The sequence below is a fragment of the Oxyura jamaicensis genome, chromosome 5 (genome assembly GCF_011077185.1).
Source record: "Oxyura jamaicensis isolate SHBP4307 breed ruddy duck chromosome 5, BPBGC_Ojam_1.0, whole genome shotgun sequence".
Classification (NCBI taxonomy): Eukaryota; Metazoa; Chordata; class Aves; order Anseriformes; family Anatidae; genus Oxyura; species Oxyura jamaicensis.
In genome coordinates, this window is record NC_048897.1 from 6990203 (window position 1) to 7010050 (window position 19848).

Sequence of the window (19848 nt, forward strand, 5' to 3'; positions counted from 1 at the left end):
AGGCATTACTGGCAGTGCTGCGCATCTGTTAGGCTGTGGGTATTTCCTAGAGAAAGAGGAGATAAACATGAAACTTCCCAATGGTGTAACCTCTTATCAGAGGGTGTGGAACAAAACTTTAAACACCTCTGACTCAGACAAGAGGAAGAAGTCTTCTTCCTAATTCTTTCTATCTATTCCAAATTCTTATGAACTGAAGAACCTGACCCAAGTTTTCTATTCAGAGCAGTGACAACAGTTTTCATCTTGACTATTTTCTTTCTTTACCTTTCCCTTAAACTTCATCCTAAGAGGCTGAAATGCAGGATTTCAGAATTTAAGAAAGCACTGTTTTGTTGTTGTTGTTTGCTTGTTTGTTTTTTAACTTTTTTTTTTTTTTTTTTTTTTTTTTTTTTTCACAGAAATTTGAAAGCCAACCTTTTTCCTTACCAGGTTTGATCACGCCCAATCAGCATGATCCGTAAAAAGGCACTTGCCAGAAATTTCCCAGTGATGTTCACTCCATTTAGACAGAGCTAAAACATGTTAGTAGAAAGTGATGATGCACTGTTGTTTTTCTAGCTGTTTGCTTTTCTGAAGCACAAAAGGGTCTCGTGAACTGGAGACAGTGTCTTTACATAGCTACATTGGTGGATGTGGCGATATAGCTACATGTAGCTAAAGGATACATTACAGACTTGTCCAACTAATAATACATTTGGCACGTATTCCCGTTTCCTACCTTAGGAACGGGTTTCCCTCCACTTCTCACTACAGTAACTAGTGTGTGCAGTATATTTATTAGTTTAAGCAGTCTAAAGTTTAAGGTCAGCCAACAGCAGGAAGAGCTAGTCACTGGGTAAGAACATCAAAGGATCTTCTGGGCTTATATGGAAATGAAACTCTTGTCATCTTAAAACACTAGGTTATCTAGGTATCGTATATATCAGAACTGCTTCTGCTGGGATGTGTTTGAAGTTGACTTCGATTTGAAATTCATTGATATACAAGTCATAATGAGAAATCCTTCTGAGTATAGGAAGTACAGAAACGTTGTCAAAAGGAACATCAGATCTTCAGAGTCTGTTTTCATGTATCATGCAGTTGTAAACAGCACTTTCCTGTGCAGATGCTTTAAAAGGGATCTTTTGACAAGCAAATGATGCAGGTGCTTTAACAGGACAGTTTTATGCCTTTTTTTCCAGTTAGAGTTCTCCAGGGAAGAAATATGGTTGATTCTTGTATGATAACTTCAGTTGCTAGGTTTGTTACTTAATGCTGTGTTGCATCAGATCTCCCTTGGAATGAGGCTGCAGCAACCGATCTCAGTGTAGCTGCTTGCTGCCTTGCCCAGTCTCACTCCTACCTTCTAGCTACCCCTTCTAGCATCTCATGCCAGCCAGCCTTCTCTGCTTAGTCTGAATTTTATTTATCTGCAGATCGTTGCATTTGCTGCAGTACTGACTGCTGATGGAGTGGTTTCCAACACAATAGTTTTTTAGCATCCCATATTATTGTTCTCTTTAAAGTGCTGGTCTGTTTTATTCTCTGGTTTTATTCCACAAACACCAGTTGTACAGTGGAGAAAAATATTGGTCACCTGGGTCTGTGTGGTGACTAAAAGGTACGGGTGTCTTTTAGCTGTTTGCAAATTCTCATTTCTGAAAGACAGGAATTGTGTGTGTGTGTGTGTGTATATATGTATGTTTAAGTCTACTAGTGAGAGCACTTGTACAGAATTTGTCAGTCTTTGTGCCGAGGTGTTCCATCATAACCATTTATTTCCCTGGTAAATTGAGTTTAATGGCAATGTTGGGACTGACCAAGAAAGAAAACTCTGTTGCCAGTTTTTACACCAAATATTTGGTTGTATTGCCACTTGACTCCTAAACTCTCATGTGCCCAGGAGTGGTGTGTTTTTGCTTCCCTTAACTATTTCTGTTGGTCTCTGTGGTCAGGGAACGTAAGCCTGGTGTTCTTTGGGGGGGAGCAGAGAACACAGGACTTTGTATGGGCTTTTGCATGGTTTCTTATCCTTTAGCTCTATTCATGGAACTAGTCCCTGCGGGTAACCTGGTGGAATACACGCTGCAGAATCAAACCTGAAGTCAGTGAAAGCTGTGGTTTGTTGGACCAAGTTGTATTTCTGCTTGGTGCAGATACTGCAGAAATAGTATGCAGCAGCAGCCGTGTTATAGTACTTAAAATTGTTGTCTGTCATAAATACTGTCTGCCCCTTGCCAGTGGAAAACAGAGAAATTCCTTTTCCACATTCAAGAGAGGAATGGCCCTGCTACCATCGCTGACCTGTTTGCAACGCCAGTCTGGTACGGCTCTCCAGGGAAATTGTTATCACTGTGAGGAGTAAAGCCACGCTTACCAGACCTAATGTGTTTAGGACTGTTACAGACATTCACTCTGTTTTGTGCATTCAAGAGCTGGAGCTCTGTAGATCAATGTTCTTTATTACAGTAGCTAATAAAAAGAGCTTTATCAGGTTACCTTGCTTTGTGGCTGGTTCTTACATCTGTCTCTGTTAAGCATTTCCCCATTTTCTGCAAGGGCAATCCAGTCATGTGGCTGTGAGGGCAGCTGTATAGCAACAGAAGCGTAGATGTATCATACAAACAAGGGCTTGCATTGAACAACATTGTGAGAGCTCACCAGTAAATCCTCTCAAAATCATGATATCAAATATGAGCTGACTGTGCGCTGGAAATCAGAACGTGCAGTCATACCTTGGTGTAAGAAGTGTGTTTTTGCAAAAGTATATTATGGCAGTGCTTTTTAAAACAAGCAAAACAGCTACAACAACCAAAACCAAACCACAACCTCGTACTTGCCCACTTCACTTATAGAATCAGGGGATAACAATAATAAAGTGCCTCTCATGGCTTTATTAATGTACACAGGCACATTTTTCAGGCTGTGTTTTAATGGTCGAATGCAGTAAAGTTCATTATTACTATACAAGGAGCAAATATAAATAGGAAGACCCAACTCCAGGCATTTTTATGAAAGTAGTAAACAGAAAGAAATCAGTCACAACAGTGTAAGCAGGAACAGATCATGCACTTTTGAATGAGAACAGGAAATTCAGATGGATAATATTTTTTTGGTCCTTTGCAAGCCAGAAGATTGGGAGTATTGCCTACCAGTACTGACATTCACTGTAGCATTCAGAAAATCTAATTATTTTATAGAACTGCAATTTTCCCTGGTGATTCTATTCCATAAGTTTATTTCCTTACAGTTACCAGATTTCTTAATTTTCAATTTTCCATCAATGAAAAGAGTAGAACATGTAAAAGTTGTTTTGATTTCTTTCAGTATAACGTGAGAAATGCATGATGTTGCGAAACAGGAAGAAAAAAAATGAGAGAAATGTGAAAGCTAGTGGTGTTCTATGTGGAAGCCCTGCTCCCTGAAGGATAGAGCAATTTCATGTTCCCCTTTTCAAATGGAGCATTACAGCATATAATGCAGCAATTATTTTGTTGGGTAGGTGTTTCATTACCAACCTGGACCTTGGAGGTGATGGGAGAAAATTTGTCTTGACCTTCCAGGGAAGCCATAAAAGAGAAATGATGTCTAAATAATAAATGTCTAAGAGAAACATGAAATGCCTAATGGTGTTGCACTTACATTTCATGACATATGTGCGTTGTAGTATAAAGAGCTGGTATATGGATCATTTCAAAACCAGGAATATTTTCTATTGTTTATTTGCATTTTGACCTTCTCCTTCTTCCCCCTTTTTCTGGTTCAGTCTGTCTCAAATATAGTTTAATTTTTTTCTGCAGGATGTCTGTTTTCCCAGTTTTCCCTTAAGATTGGAGCAAACCACTCAAAGCAGGTTTGGAAACAACATTGATTCCAAACTGAGGGTGATGGGATCAGGGCTTGTATATATATATATGTATATATGTATATGTATTGTTATATGTGTATTATATTGTTATATGTCTTGTTATATGTGCAGCATTTGGTAGTGGTCGCCACACAAGAACAAATCTTGCCTTTTCTCTTTGATGCTCCTGTGACAACAGGGCTGATAATAGTCTGGAAGAGAACATGCAGGAGTAGCTGCTGTGTCACAGGGCACTGTAGCGCTGCTCAGGGTTCGGGGGTACGAGTGTAGGTTGTTGTTTGTGGTGGTGGTTGTTTTTTCCTTCCCCCCACCCCCTTCATTTTCCAAATTTAGATTTAAAGCTCGTAGGATGAGTGGTTGAGGCTGCTGTCAGTCCTGACTTCTGAAACTTCTCATTCTGTAGTTGGGCTGTTAATTCTCTTGCTGAGTAATTGTAATGCTTTCTGTTGCTTTGGGGAAAGCTGATTTTTCCTTTCTGAATAATCTACAATAAAACTGATTTTAATGGAAAAATAAATTGCTCTAGAATAAATAGTCCATTAAGTGATCTCATTTTGAATCGTTCATCCTAAACAAACATGAGTGTTGCCGTGTGTTGTTCTTATTTTATATTCCTCTAGATCTGGTGGAGATTCCCTTTTGCCAAGCGAATGCGGTGCCCCCAGACAATTGCTGATCTGGACAGATAAATGATCGTTATGTTGAGCTTTATTAATGTTCTGAGCAACCCTAGTGTAACATTATCTGTCATGCCAGAGCGTAGGAGTGACTTCTGATTGTATTTTGCTTGAGTGATCTGCCTTCACTGTGAAGTTTTACATTCTCAACAATTTCAGATACCAATTGATCAGCTGTTTGTTGTGTGTGCTTGACAGTCTTTGTTTTACTCCTAACTGAAGTGTTCCTGTTAGTGCATAGAAGCAATCCTGCACAGAAATAAATGCTGAACAACTTAGCCACTGCTTTATCATATCCTTACTTGTATCAGCTAGGTCCCTTGGACTTTGAAAGGTTTGGAGTAATGCCTTTCTTCACAAAAGGTTTGCAGTGATTAGAAGAGGCGCAAAGGAGAGCATGTAGGCAGCTCTTTGATGCATAAAACAAAGCTCTTGGCAGCCGGGAGCTTAGGCTGCAGCATCTGAAGAGAGGTATCTGTGAGAGGCAGGGCTCCTAGCCACTGAGCTCAGAATGCAGCTCCACTTGAGAGCCGCTCCCTCTCACAAAGACAAAGAACCATTGATAAGGAAATGAGCAGAATCTTGCTTCTTTTTGAAGTCAGTTTTTACCTTTATGCTTTCTTTGGGAAACAAAAGTCTAATTTGACACATTGCACTTATTCTAACTCAGAGTCTGAGGAAGCACAAGCAGCGCTAAACACTGTCCAAAAGCCTCTCTTTGACATAGAAGCTAGCCACTAATCCTTCTGTGCTACTGAGGTTCCCCTCCTGCAAATGTAGGTGTTACCCCCCCCTTCTCTTCCATTATCAATCTTACTTTTCCATAGCTAGGAGTCTTCAGTGGCTTTCTTCTCAGCACAATCACAAACCCATTGCATTTGGGCTGTGTTTTAAACTGTGTGCCCTTAGTCTGAACTGACCTCAGTGACCTTCCCAACATCCTCCTCCTATCCTCCAAACTTGCTCAGATGCTGTTTTCCTTCCCTTGTAGGCTTCCTTTCTTCACTGACTTCTTTTCTAACTTTTTCATAGATGCTTTCTGCATATTCGCAAATACTAGCATACCGGGTTCTTGCTGCTTTGTTTTGTCCTTTGTCTCTTCCTTAGTGTGGTCTCTTGCCAATAAAGAGCCCTTGGCGATCATTTATGTGAAACATGCTTGTTGTAGGAACAACTTCTGCTAAGTGTCATGTGCCAGCACATGAGAGAGAGCGATACGCTTCTGTGATTTCACCTATAGCTGGCAGTGCTCAGTTTTGGACTGTTGGTCCAGTGGCATGCTATTTGAATCTTGTCCTCTTTTAATTAAGAAAGTAGATGTCTAAGAGATAGAAAATAGATATCTAATGAGAATTGGTTTGTTGGAGGGTTCAGGTGACTCGGTGTAACCTGCAGGTCTGTGGGAGGGTATTGTTTGCAAAAGCAGAAACTTGATGAGTTGGGAGGACAGAAAGCATGATTCATGTCTCAGTTTATGTCACTCTCATAAACCTAGAAAAATGTCCAAGGAGTAGCTGTAGCTTTAACTGATCCTGACTGAGAACTGGTTTTGTTCACTGGGAAACACGCTGGTAGTTCGTAGGGTTTCCAGAGGGACTTGGTACCATTTTGACATCATGGGTGACTGTATACGAGTGCTTAACAAGATTGTTGGTACAGCTGTGTGGTTTCCTTTGTTTCCTAAAATATAAGTCCTCATTTTATGAGGTCACTCGATAGTGTATGTATATATAACGTGTATACATCTTGATCATGAAAATGTTTAAGATACAAATATGTTACTCAATTTTAATACTGACTTACATAGAGCTTCAGAAGAACTTGTTAAATGAGTCACTCCCTCAGAATTATCTGTAGATGGTTAGGAAAAAACGCCTTAATAGCTGGGAACATGTTCTCTGTAATCTTCTAAATAGGTAATATGAAAGTTAACACTGGGAGCCAGACAGTCAAATACACTATAAATAGTTAAAAGCTATCTCTGTTGCATGATAAGAGTCAGCAAAGCTCAGCTGGGCTGACAGTCTCGTTAAGCTGAACTTCCTGAAGAAATTGAAACTGTCTTGGAGTATGTTTTCTGTTCTTATTTTCAAATTGCTTTACTGGTACAAGTTAATATTAGAGAGATGTCACTTTATTCACTGACAGTCATGGAGTCAGGTGCTGAGCAAGTTTGGCTGCTCTTAGATGAGTGTTGTGGCATGTACGTGAGCTGTAGTCTTTCTTCTGATACAAGAATTGCAGAATTTCACCCAGGAAGAGAGAAATGCATGGAGTCCAGCCATCTGTATGTGAGAGGGATGCAGGAAGACAGTGGGAGTAAAAATGCAATTGCAAGAAAGAACAAAGAGAAAATGAGTCAAACAGTTCTCATCTCTGGGGCCTGGCTACTTCACTAGTAAAGATTTAGGATTTGCAGGACTTTCCCAATTTCATCTTCTCAGAAATGCAGCAGTAACTGTGGAGTCCCATGTAGTCCTGAGGAAAGTCCCGCCCCAGCAGAGACCTTCAAATGCCACCTTGTCGCAGACTGTGATCCAAGATTTGTTCTTAACAGCTACAAGTAAGTGCTGGTCCCGTGCAGGATTGCTTTTAGGTGTTTGTCCCACCTGTAAGTACTGGATTTAAGCATCTGTTGTGAATTAAGCTGGTTCATGCAGACTGTCCCCCTGCCTTTTACTTGTACCGTTGTTATTCTTCTAGGCCATGCATGTGTTTCTGTTTGTTGATGGTAAGTGCCCTCCATGCTACGTCTGCTGAAACATGGTGTCAGCACAAAAGCCACCCTGAAGGGTAAGATTAAAAAAATAAAATAAAAAAAAAATATCCTGTGTAGGCAACTGAACTGTATAGGAACTGTCTTCAAAGGAGCTCTATGAAGAGCATCCCTTGAGACTTAACTCCCCTGATAAGCCAAACAAACATGGGATCAGTTTTTCTAGACAGAGTTCACAACGTCTTCAGAAGTTTCCGTCTGAGTGCAAGTAAGGATCTTTGAAAGAAGTGTTAAATGTAGCCTACCTACTATGTTTACTGTTAGTTTGTGGTTAAAACTTAAGTCGATTGTACAGCAAAAAGAATTTCTGCTTTAGGCGAGGAGCTGACATTAGCAGAAGCTTGGCTGCTGTTTGCAGGAGTGTGATGGCCTGATAAGGCCAGCCCACCTGGGGGGTGCCAGCCAGCCTAACTTCTGCATTTGTGTCATGTGGCCAGACGCCCCTCTAGCAAGCTGATCTGTCAGGGCCAGCGCTGCTCCTTTGGAGGGGTTAATTTTGTCTCACTTTCTGAACACAAGGGAGTAAAACTTAGCCTCTTTATTCTTTTGTTCCCCCATCATTGCCCATGTTAATTTAATTTGACAGCCTGGCGAATAGGATTTGTCAAATACTGTAACCTTAAGCAATGCAGATATTGAAAACTGTGCTTTAAATTTATGTAATCCAGATGTGAGAACCAATAAAAAGGTCTGATGAAATGAAATGTCAGGCTTTGTGGGGAGAAAAAGGAAGAAATACTCTTTGCCGATTATTTTTCCATATGGCATAAAATGCAGAGCAGGGTTCAATCAGTGATATTAGCCTCTAAGAACAGAAGTTGTTTCTATCATTGCAGTGCTGGTAGGTAATGGTAAGTTTCAGTGTTTTGATATCAGTCATATTTACAAGACTTGTTAAGTAAAAACAATTTCTGTTTGGGTAGTGAAAAGGCTGGTCTTGATAAGTATTTACTGCTAAGTTGCTGAAATGATCTTCAGCTCGGAATTGTAAAGTCTAATTACGCAAACCCTGCAGTGTAGTGTGTGAAATGTTGATTACCTCACTCTTCCCATCAACATAAGGCACCACTCAAATATAAAATGTTTCTCTCTTAGTAGTCCTAATAAAAAAGCCACTGATATAATGATTTTAGGTCTGCCGGAGTTACCCAGTTGGTGTAAGGCAAAGAACCCCTAAAGTGGGTGGAAGAAGGCTTGTAAGCAGCTGCTGCGTGTGTTCCAAATCAGTGAGCTCCAGCATTCTAATTTGGGAATTTCACTTGTTCTCCAAAATATACTCACAAGTTATGTATATGAAACTAGCTCTGTTTCTGCAATATTTATTCTCTTTATTGGAAGAGCCTAAAAGATAATAGTTAAACTAATTTTCAGCTAAATCTCTTCACTCCCTCTGGGGACCTTTCTTTGGCAGAGGCGGAAGAAATATAGAGTAACGCTAGGCAGTATTTGTCAAACAATTTATTCCTCCCAAGTGCAATTTCAGTTTAGCTAAAAATGGGCATCAAAATAATTTGAATGGATATTCATCAAATTCAGAGCATCGTCCTAACAGGACAAAAAGTTAGAAAATTTAAGACATTTTGAGTTGATATTTAAAAGGTAAATTTTAGTGTTAAGAAACTGCCTACATTTAACATAAAAGCTAAAGAAACTTTCAAAAAAAAAAAAACAAACAAAAAATTTTTTTACTCTTTAAAAATAATCAGGTAGTGATCCAGAAGAGTTGTATGTATAGCTCGAACAGTAAGTAGTCTCAACACCAATATTTATTAACTTGATTTATCTGTAGTGTGGTGTTGTGATATGATAAGATAAAGCAGGACTCTTCTTACACTTATTTCATTTCTGCACCATTTGAGCCAGGTGTCCAGAAATAGATCAGAAATTGAATTGTATTTAAACCATCACCCTCAGTTCCATAATGGGAAAAAGCACCTTTCAGTTTTGACTAAACTTAGACCTGAATCCAGACCATCTCGGTCTTTGATTACACCAAATCAAAACATATACGGTATAATAACATTTTGCAAATCCAACCCAACCACTGGCTTTCTGCGTCTCTGGTGGTTTGCTGAAAAAAACCTCAAAAGTTATACTGGGGGGAAAAACAAAGTACTTTGAGAAAATGCATGCGTCAGAATTTTTCCTACTTCTGAGATATCAAATTGTAACATCTGTGGGATGCATCCCCTGATGTCACCTCATTTAGTAAAATAAGTGCTTGTGATGGAGTCTTGTGTGTTATAAACTGAGTCATGTGAAGTTTGGGAGTGAAGAGACTGAGACACAGCAAGGCATAGCTAAGTTACACCACTTTCTAATGACACTCTGCTTTGTCTTACTACAGGACTAACTCTTATTCTCTGTCTGTAACATAAGGCTATTGTTACTCCTTACATCTGAAGGGAGAGCTTTTATCATTATTATTTATTTCTTTTTAAGCTCACGAACCTAATAGGTGTGTTTATGAAAGAGCTTTTTCAGGCTGTTGTTATGAGGAAGAAGTTTTTATCAAAGTCAGTGCAGTTGTCAGAACTCAAGTCTGGGGCAAACCCTGCTGTTCCTGCTGGAATATCCAGGTATCTCACCCTTTCTAGGCCACATTTGCAGTACGCTTTGTATGCAGCCAGCTTAGAAGTTCAGGGTGTTACTAAAAGGGCAAAATTCAAGCAGATGAAACTTTACGGCTTTGAATGTTTTCCAGGAGAAGTTGCAAGTGCAAGGTACCATAGCTATATTTGAGAAAGAAAATGCTCCCTAAGTTGTTTTGTCCGCAGTTTTGTGTATGCTGTCACGGAGAAGTTTCTGCATCAGTTGCAGCTAATTCAGATGGAGACAACCCTGCTGAAAGATGTCATTGAAGGCAGATCCATGTTGAGAAATCCCATGTTTTTTAAACAATGCAGTATCTGTCTGGATTGTGGCTCTCTGAAACCTTAGTATAACCAAGCGCAAATACAAAAGTGGCAGAAGTGCCATTTAACAAACTCAGCCCCATTCAGCTGATCATATGATCTAGCCTCTTGGGTTTGTTTGATTCATTCATTAGCTGTGTAATCCATTCGTTTCTGCTGTGGTTCCATAAATCACGTGCTTGCCGGAGTGGAGAGAGTTGTTTGAGAGGATGGAAGAACCATTAAGTAGAAATGAGGGTATGTGTAAAACGTTTGCCCTGCGTAGCTGGCGGGGATGAGCACTGGCTCTGTATGGTATGGGGCGGAAAGACCAGCTAAACCTCAGCTGCTTCCCCCGTTTCTGGTTAACATACCAAACATGGTATGAGGCTATTCCCAGGAGGGACATACTGCAGCTTCCAAAACTGGGGATAGCTTTCTTCTGTCATGCTCAGTCATGGCTTTGTATGTTTTTACTCCAAATTACAACATGGTTTTAATCTAAACAGACGTCGGTGCTGTACGCCAAGCACATCAAGTATATATTGCAAGGATAACAGAATGGAATAAAGTAGCACGGCTCACAGAGTGGCTGGGTGATAGTCCAGGGCAGAGGAGGGGGATGCGGAGAAAAGGACTGAGCAGAGAATTGACCCCCTAAAGCAAAGCAACTAATGGAAAAAGTGGTGAATGAATAGAGGTATTGTATTCAACTTGGCGGAACAGATTCCCCAAGGAAAGGTTAGGTTCCAGGATAAATGAAATATCCCTTCAAATAGCATTCTACCCTGTCCAGATATAGGCATTATGATTACCTGTAAAGAAACAGAAGTCGGAGTATTTATCACTTCCATTCTAATTTACGTGGTTCTGAAAGTGCTCTATTTTACCTTGATTGGAACACTGCATTACCAGGAGATTCTGTCGTCATGGAAGATATTTTCTTCTAGGATCTCTCAAGCATCTCCTCTATTAGTTATTATTATTGTTATTTTAATTTCAGCTTTTTGTGTTTGATATTGGTGGAAGGTGTAAGCTTTTTCCACAGTCACTGCAGAACTCTATCTAGAGAAGAGAGTCAACACTGTGCAAGTCCTCACAGCTTGGTATTTCCCCATGGTCTGGGGGTACCAGATGGCAACCAATGCAGGATGAAAGGTCCATCACTTTGAGGCCTTTTTCTTGGGTTTCTTGTAAACGTCAGAACTATCAGGATTGGGGCCTCCCACAGGCAGGTGAAGAGACTGAAGGGTGTCTACTGTTAGGTTGTCACATGGGAAGTACCAGAGCAACAGTGCAGAAAGGAGAAGCTGGCTTGGAAAGAGGGTGTAAGTGGAGAAGTGCTGGTTTTGGAAGCCTTGGAATGATTTGCCTTGTGGGATCAGAAATTGGTACAGGTAGAGGATATACAAATGCTTAAGAAGGTTGCCATGAAAAGTAGATGGGACTGAAGAGGGAAGAAATAGATGGGATCCCTCTTAAAACCTGCTCCAAGGCCAGAAAGCTGTACAGTGTTACAGTGGCATTCTCTTGACTTCATGGTAAGCTCTGCTTGTCTGAGAGTTGTGTTTTTGTTTGAGTGATTGCTGCTATAATTAGTAAGTTGCAGGACAATTTCAATTTTCACTGCAAAAACATGTTGGGATGTAGCTCTTGTGATAGTGATAAAAAAATTTAAAGCCATGAAGTGTAGTCTAAAAATGCAGAAACCTGGATGGACCTGAATCTTACTTATAATAGCTCAAGATAATTTTTTTATTTCCTTTTTTTTAAAAAAAAAAAAAAAATCCAACAACAACAAAAAACTTCTGACTGTGAACAATATTTGCAGTAATGAAATCTGTGTTAGGCTGATGGGGGAAGGTCAGACGCTTATTTGCTTATTTTAACCGTGTCTACTTCAGCATTGGTGTTTTCATTGTCATAGTTCTTCAGAAACTCATGTAAGTGCTGCACAAAATGCTCTTGTGGCTTATTGGGGTGCTTCTGGTTATTCAAATTCTATTTAATAATCAAGCATATAGATGTGATCATCCACTTAGTAGGTCTGCAGTTGTCACTAATACGGTGATAGAAAGCAACTGTGATGTTTGTATTGTTTTTTAAAAAGTTTTGTTCAACTTTTTCCAAAAAGACACTTTACAGAAGTAGTCGTATGGGAAACAGGCACCAAAAATCGTCATTCTTGGAGTATGAATGAGAGTGCAAAGGAAAGAAACATCGTTGAAAACATAGAAATGGCTTTTTAAAAAAAAAAAAAAAAAAAAGTCAACCTGAGACATGTTCTCCTTAGTATATAGTGGTGTAGTCGTGTATAGTCACACTCTGCAGCTGCTACTTCTCCAGCCAGGCATGCAACAGTTCCGCTGGAGCACTCTCTGAGGACTTTGCATTGCTTAGGCTGTCAAGACCAACAACAACACAGCGCTGCTGAAACATATGAAGCACGACTTGAATAGTGCCAACACTTTATAATGTTACATTTTTTTTTTACCAAAGTAGAAGGATCCTGTATTGAACTGCCTTGCGTTCAGTTCCTTTTTACAAAGCTACACCTCTGACTTCCAGCTTTTGAGAAACATTTTTCTTTTGTACTCTAGCTTTTCAGGGCCGTTGCGTGTTCTCGGTCTTATGCTTTGATGTACTATATTTTGACAGTTGCTTCAAAGCTTAAGTGGATTGGGCTCCAGAGGGTTGTAGATTCAGAGTACATTTTCAGATGGATGTGGATGACGGAGGGAAGTCAAGTGTCATAACAGCATCTGAACCCTGGGAAGCAAAATGGTATTCAGTAGCAGAGCCAATATTATAATATGAGAGCAGAATTACAGGACAATTGGGACTAAGTCACTACTCTGAAAAACTTCTCTCTGAAGCTGCTTGGGTTTATTTTATAGAGCAATGGAAATGGCCTAAACTCAAGAGTAAAGGAAAATGCTGAACTTCAGACATTGTTCTCGTGCTGGCGGTCTCCCCTTGTGGCCATAGGTCACAACATAGGTAGAACATTGCGTTTCCAATCTGTAAAACGTGTTACATGCTTGCTGTCCTTCCTCAGAGACATGGCATTGGAATTAGCTTTCCTTGTATTTATTATGTCATTATTGTATTTATTTACACTTTCTTAATGTGCTGTAATTCATTACGGTTCAGAATGGGCTTTAGCCACGGAGATTTTCTGTGGCTCAGAGAAGACCATGCCTGCTGTACTGCTCTCAGTCTTATTCATTTGAATTGCCAGAAAAAAAGCTAACACATTGGCATGAGCTTAGAGGAGAGTAATACAAATGACTCAGGGACCGGCTGGAGGTGTTAAATTAATGATGTAAGATTAAAAAAGATAAATATGTGTAGCTTGGTGAAAGCTGTTTCCCTGGAGTTAATTATGCCGTATTATTTTAAAGATGTAAATGTTGATGGATTTGCTTAGTGTGCTCCAGAGAGATAATTGGCAGAGAATAGAGGAAGCAAAAAGGAATTTCAAGTTGAATACCAGGGGAGAAGGATTTCCTGACAGTAGATGAGTTCTGTCATGCAGACTTGCAGGGAAGTGCTGAAAACCCCACTGCTTGGAACATGGAAGTCTCCTGCATGAGGAAAACTCCTGAACTGTGATAAAGATGTAACCCACTGAGTCTCGTCTGGTTCAATTACTGTAATTAGAGACTTAGATACTATTACTGATACAGCAGTAACTCAAATCAGAGATGAGCATGGTAGAAACACAGAAACTTTCTGTATCTGTTATAAAATCTGTAGAGCAATTGGGAAGCTCCAGGCCAGCTCAGAATTGAGTACTGAAGGGCCACAGCCGACACTAGCGTAGTCAGTCTGCCCTTTTCTGTTCCCCACCCAGCTGAGATCCAAAGGCACCCACCTGGGAAGGACAGCACGTCCATCACAGCAGAGCTGCCCTTGGAGTACCTAAGAAAGCAGCTGCAACAGCTCCTACTGAGTCATCCTCCATGCACAGGATTGCAGTACCGTGTGCCTTTTGAGTTCGCAAACACAAAAATGCTACCTGAGGCTGTCAAGGTCCTCCTGATCTGTAATTGTAAGAACTACTATTGGGAGGTTTGGTAACTATAGAGAAAACTTCAGTTCTTCACTCAAGGGAAAAAAGTTCAACGTAGCAGTTAATTAGGAACATCTTTTTCCTTTCTTAAATGCTTTTTGTTTCTCTTAGATTCCAGGTGTTCCTATTCTGCAACACACACCAGAGCTGACCTGAATATTTAAGGCAGGATAGCTGTGGCACCCAGGAGTTTCTTGCAGGCAAATTTATTCTGGTAGTCCTAGCAGCATATATTAACCCATGCTTATTGCTGTGCTCTTGTAATTACTGTGCTTCCAGTGATCAAGGCTAACTCATTCAGACTTACCACAAGCATCTCCACAATTCTCAGCAGACAGCTAAGCATTTTGCCTAGAAAATAACAACAGCAAAAATAACAGAAATAATGGGTATTTCTGCCAGTTAAATAAGACTGAAAGCTAAATTCAAAATGTGTTGATTTTGCAGCTTATTTAGACCAGACAGATCCTGAATTCTGTTCTGTAGAGTTAAGGAAGAAGTCAGCCTTGATCATGACTTATAACTTGCCAGGCACTGGGTTTGATCAGAGAATTGGATCAAATGTCTTTTGTAAACAAACCAGTACATTCAGGAACCACATGTGAGAAATTACAGTTACGAAGCCCTAATCATATTGAATGGGAAATACCTACATTATTCCTTAACTAGGAGCACTTATTTTTCTGAAGAAAGGCAAAGATGACTTTTGAAGTACAGTGTTCCTCTTCAGTTGTCATCACACACAGGAGTTTGTGGACTCTTCTTGTTACATCTGTGATTATAGACATATGTGAGGTCACATAAATAATGCTTCAGCCAAGCTTCAGTACCTACCTTGGTGAACCCTGCAGGATTTTGTTCCCCACCTGTAATACAGCAATAGCAAGAAAGTCCAGTTCCATTCCCTTCCCCTGTCATTGTTTCATTGCTTGTCTACAGCATTTTGCTGTACCAAGCTTTGGCCATAGCAGAGCAACTCTTAACATCTAAGTCCATGATTTCTGTTTAGCAGCACATTGTTTTTATGACATACATGAAACCCATGCCATAGAGCTTTAGGGCATCTCAGAAGTAGGGTCTATAGAGGGAGCTGAAATCCTGAGTGAAGATGGTGTGAAGTGTTGACATTTTCATGTCATTTTTTTTCAGGATGCTTCTGTTTTGGGACGTTAAATTGGAGATAACTAGATTTTATGAAACAATCCCAGTGGAATTAAAACAGTGAAATTGTTAGAGTTCCTGAACTCTCAAATCAAAGAATCCCTGCTGTTCCTGTGCTGGGCAGTTCCAGTACTTGAACACTTGCCACCCTCACGCAGGCAGCGTTTTTATTGAGATGTGTGCTGCCATGCAACCAAATATGAAAAATGATGTGAGAATTTGAAATGCCGTAATATTTTGCTTTTATTGAGATCTCCACTTAAAACTTGCTTCTTACAAGGAGGAAGTGTGGTGTAGATGCCGTGCAAATTAAAGCCACCATGAAAACTCTATTTCCAGGAACAGCTCTGGCAGTCGGGAAGAGTAGCTGACTTGTCAGGCTGTTCTAGCTTTCCATATCCCCTCGCTGCCACTCACACATCAGAATGTGCTCTCTGCATCCCATCAGTAACACTGCTCCAAAGCGAAACGCTGTGATAAGAAGTAGTAATGTGTCTGCTCCATTCATTAGATGTATTGTGACTTAATGATAACGCAAACTGAATTGGCTGAATAAGTGCTCTTTGGGCATTATGCCAGTGTTTCTGGGAGTTTGTGCAACAGACGTGCTTCTGAGGAAGTGAATGAGATCCGAGTCCATCTTACAATAGGCACCGATTTGGTGTCTGTTCTTGTGGTCCTCACCATCTTACAGCTCTAAAGTCATACATACCAAATTATACGGTTGCCTGTTCGATGCTAGCAAGCACTGTTTTTTGTCACAGTGATGACGACTGGAATTAACGCTCTGCAGATGGTATTCCCTGTCCTGTTGGCATATTCACCACCAGCCAAACTCTTCTTGTTTGGTTCCTGATCACTGCACATTCCTGGTCTTGGCCCAGAGAGGTCAGTGGCTCTTTCTTTACCTCTTTCTTTATCTTTCACACTCTTCATTTCTCTGGCATAAGAGAAAGCAGAAAAACTTTGTTTTCTTTCAGGGATTCCTGCCAGCAGGTGCTACCAATCTTACTTCCCATTTATCAGTCCTGCGCATTGTCCTCTGCTCCTTCTCTGAACTTCTGTAAGGGAGGACCACACAGCTTCATGGGCAGGGCTCAGCCTTTCTGTGAAGCTCCTCCTATGGCGGTAAGGGCAGGAAATGCTAAAATAATTAATGGTGGTGATACTGTCATCATTAAATCTGTGAGAGCTCTTTCTCATCCTTATAAGTGCACTCTGTGTGTCTGCCCTTCAGCAAAATCTGAGTTCTTTCATTACTTAACCTTAATTTTTACTCAAGTACAGGTGCATTTATAGTAGGAGACATTTCAGTTATTTACTGCTTTAGTTGGTTAGAGATCCCTTGGCCTCAACTAGAAACCTTATATAGAGGCAGCAAGTAGGCAGAGAGAAGAGGCAGGGGTGGTAATGGTGGTGTCTTTTTAGGTATTCTGCTGTGTTTTGAATGCAGATTTTTCTTATTTTCCCCTTCAGTCAAACTTTAAACTTCAGCAAACTGCTTCTAACTACTAACATATGTCTGGGCGTGGGGAAAGAGATGCAGGAGGGAATACACCAAGGACTACGGTAGCATTTCTACATTCTCTAAGCTAGTCATCAGCTACTTCAGTTGTAAGGCAAAAAAAATTAAAATGAATGGTCTGAGACAGCAAGATTGCGTCATCCATATAGTGTTTGTATAGCAGATCATAGTAACTGTAGTTTTCCTAGTGTTTTCATTATGAGGATCTCAAAGCACTTCAATGCTTTGTAGTAGTAACGTGTTTATTGTCCCTACTTCACAAATGAAATCATGAAGAGACAGACGAAGTTTGATCTTGAATTTCTTGATTCATGACAGGCATTTACTTCTTTCAATGTGAGGTGCTGTATGTAAGGAGTTCTGAAAATTCAGCAATTAGTGATAGGGCGGGAGTTGAAACTATGAGGTGATGGAGAAGGCATGTGACAGAACTAAAACCAGAACCAAGATATTTTTTCCTTTTTAACTTTTTTTTTTTAAACTCCAATATCATCGTCACTTTTGTCTTCAGAGTCAAACTACTACTGTCTATCAACAATCAGCACTTGCCTACTGTAACCAGACAAGGGCTATTCTCGCTTCTACTTTTGAAATGCCTTCATTGAACTGGCCCTGATGGTGATCTCATTCAACTGTTTTATTTTTGTGCTTTAGTCTTTTACTGTGCAAACCACTACCTGGGGGCCACCTCACCATCTTATTTTCCTACCTCTGCCTTTGAACATTTGAAAATATCCTTTCTGTCCCCACCTCTCACAAAATATATATTTTTTTTTTTCCATCTTAAATCTGGCATACAAGTGTCTATTTATGCTTCTTAAGGAGTTGAAATAAAGTTGTGATTTAAGTGCTGTCTTCTGACTGCTTCATGGGAAGGCAGGTTGGTGTGGAAATAAGAGTAGTAATGTAGTCTTTTAAATCAAGTTACTTTAATGCACAGTATGTGCCAAGGCAGCATCCGCGTTATCTTTGGGTCTCAATTTGAGTTGCCTATAACAGCTCTATGACTACTGTTGGCAGTGAGAGATGAGAAACAATGGCTATAAGGAGTAGAAAAATAGATCTTTCAGATAATTGCAATCAAACTTGAGGTCCACTTGTAGTGCAGTATTTAGCTTTCTGTTTCTGTGCATTCCTTCATTACGTGTTGTTATCACCTGGGTTTCAGTACGGCACAGGAGCTGCCTGCAGCTTTGGTTCAAGTTTTGTTTTGAACATATGCTCTGTCCTTTTTTCTTTTTTTCTCCTTTCCCTACTTTTGGTTTAAAAAAAAAAAAAAAAAAAAAAAAAACACCTTTGGTTACAAATCGTGCTGAGTGAGTTCTTTGAGCTACACCAATTGTTTCTGGAAGCTAATTATTGTGTGTTAGTAAACGAACCAGTTAGAGAGAATGTTAAATATAGACTTGCAGCAACAAGCCTCCTGTCAAAAGGGAACCTCTCCCTAGTTCCAGATGAGATAGCAATAACAGCCACCAGCTGGTAGGAAGGTGAGAAACAGAGTAAACCAGGAACAGGAATAGAATTGTAAGTATTATACAATGAGCTTCTTCATGTGTGCGTGCGTGGGGAGGAAGTTTGTGAAAAGCAGAGAACCAAGGCTGTTTCCCGTACCACACACGTGGTTGTGTGCTGCTGGTACTGTAAGAAAAGCCTCTTTCCCTTTCACTGCCCCTTCCCACCCTTCCCACCCCCCATTCCAGACTTGGTAAATGTTGAAATGAAACAGGAATTTGAATGCTGACTCAGAGGTATCAGCACGTATTCTGTCCGGGTTGCTTTAATTCCTGCTTTTCCAGCTCTAGCAGGATTTCTGCAAATGAAGGTTTCAGGCTCTCAAATGCATCCACTTGCCCAGAGGGAAGTAATGAAATCCAGAACATAGCAATTCAAAACATTCCTGATTCCAAACCAATCCCCTGAGTCACTCGGTGCAAAGGACACAACTGAAGAGTGAGATCAATTCAAAACAAACCTGGAGTTCATTATCAACTTGGGTTGATTTAATCTCATAGCCCTTTCATTATTCCTTTCTTGGACTCTGTGAGGTGAAAGTTTTATCTTCCACTGAAGAGAGAAAGCGTGTTATGTCAGTGACGTGCAGCATAGCCTATTCACATTGGTCTGACAAACTCCAGGACTTTGTAGTCCAAAAAGGAGTCTCGTGTTGAGAGTGGGGCACGGTAAATGGTTCACCAAGAGTCAGTGAACTGCTTGTGCCCCATTGCATTTATCCATAAAATGGATGTGATAAAATAAGAAGTTTATGCCTTTGACACTAAGTATACGACCACCCCGTTTATTTTCTGCACCTCTAACTTGCCACGTGAGGTTGTTGCTATGTTAAGCAGATACTATGCCAAGGTAGCAGATGTTGAGTCAGTGTCAGGTATCCACAAAGTTCTCTCTTCTCCAAGAGTCTGGTCTTGTAAGAGTATAGCTGCTATTGAATAGATCTCAGGTGTCAATGGCTGTACTGCATAATTAATTACAACTTTATATGGCAGAGAGAGAGAGTACTGCTGTCTGCGTGTGTTAATGGTAATGAATGGATCTATTTACTAGGGATCTAGTTCAAATGGTTTTAATCTTTCCACTGGTTTATCATTTCATCCAGACTTTTCCATTAATTAATTATGTGGTAATTAATCCTTGTTGCTGTTCATTTATCTGTTTCATCTGAATAAATTTGTCTTACCTAGCTGACTAAGGAACAAAGGCATTTATGAACTGTTGTCTGTGCAAAAAGTGACCCCACCTAAACTATCCATGTAATCCTAAGCTTAGGCAGTCAGTCGCTTCTGCTACTGTGAAGTACGTATGCCTCTGTTTTACAATAATGTCTTTACGCATACAGTGCCCATTTATTTTCAGTGCATGCTTAGTACAG

General features: G+C 40.2%; 1 protein-coding gene across 2 annotated transcripts in view; it reads left to right on the plus strand.

The window, feature by feature from the left end:
* Positions 1-19848, plus strand: part of ABTB2 (ankyrin repeat and BTB domain containing 2) — a 145700-nt gene that overhangs the window by 45404 nt on the left and 80448 nt on the right. The window lies entirely within an intron of this gene.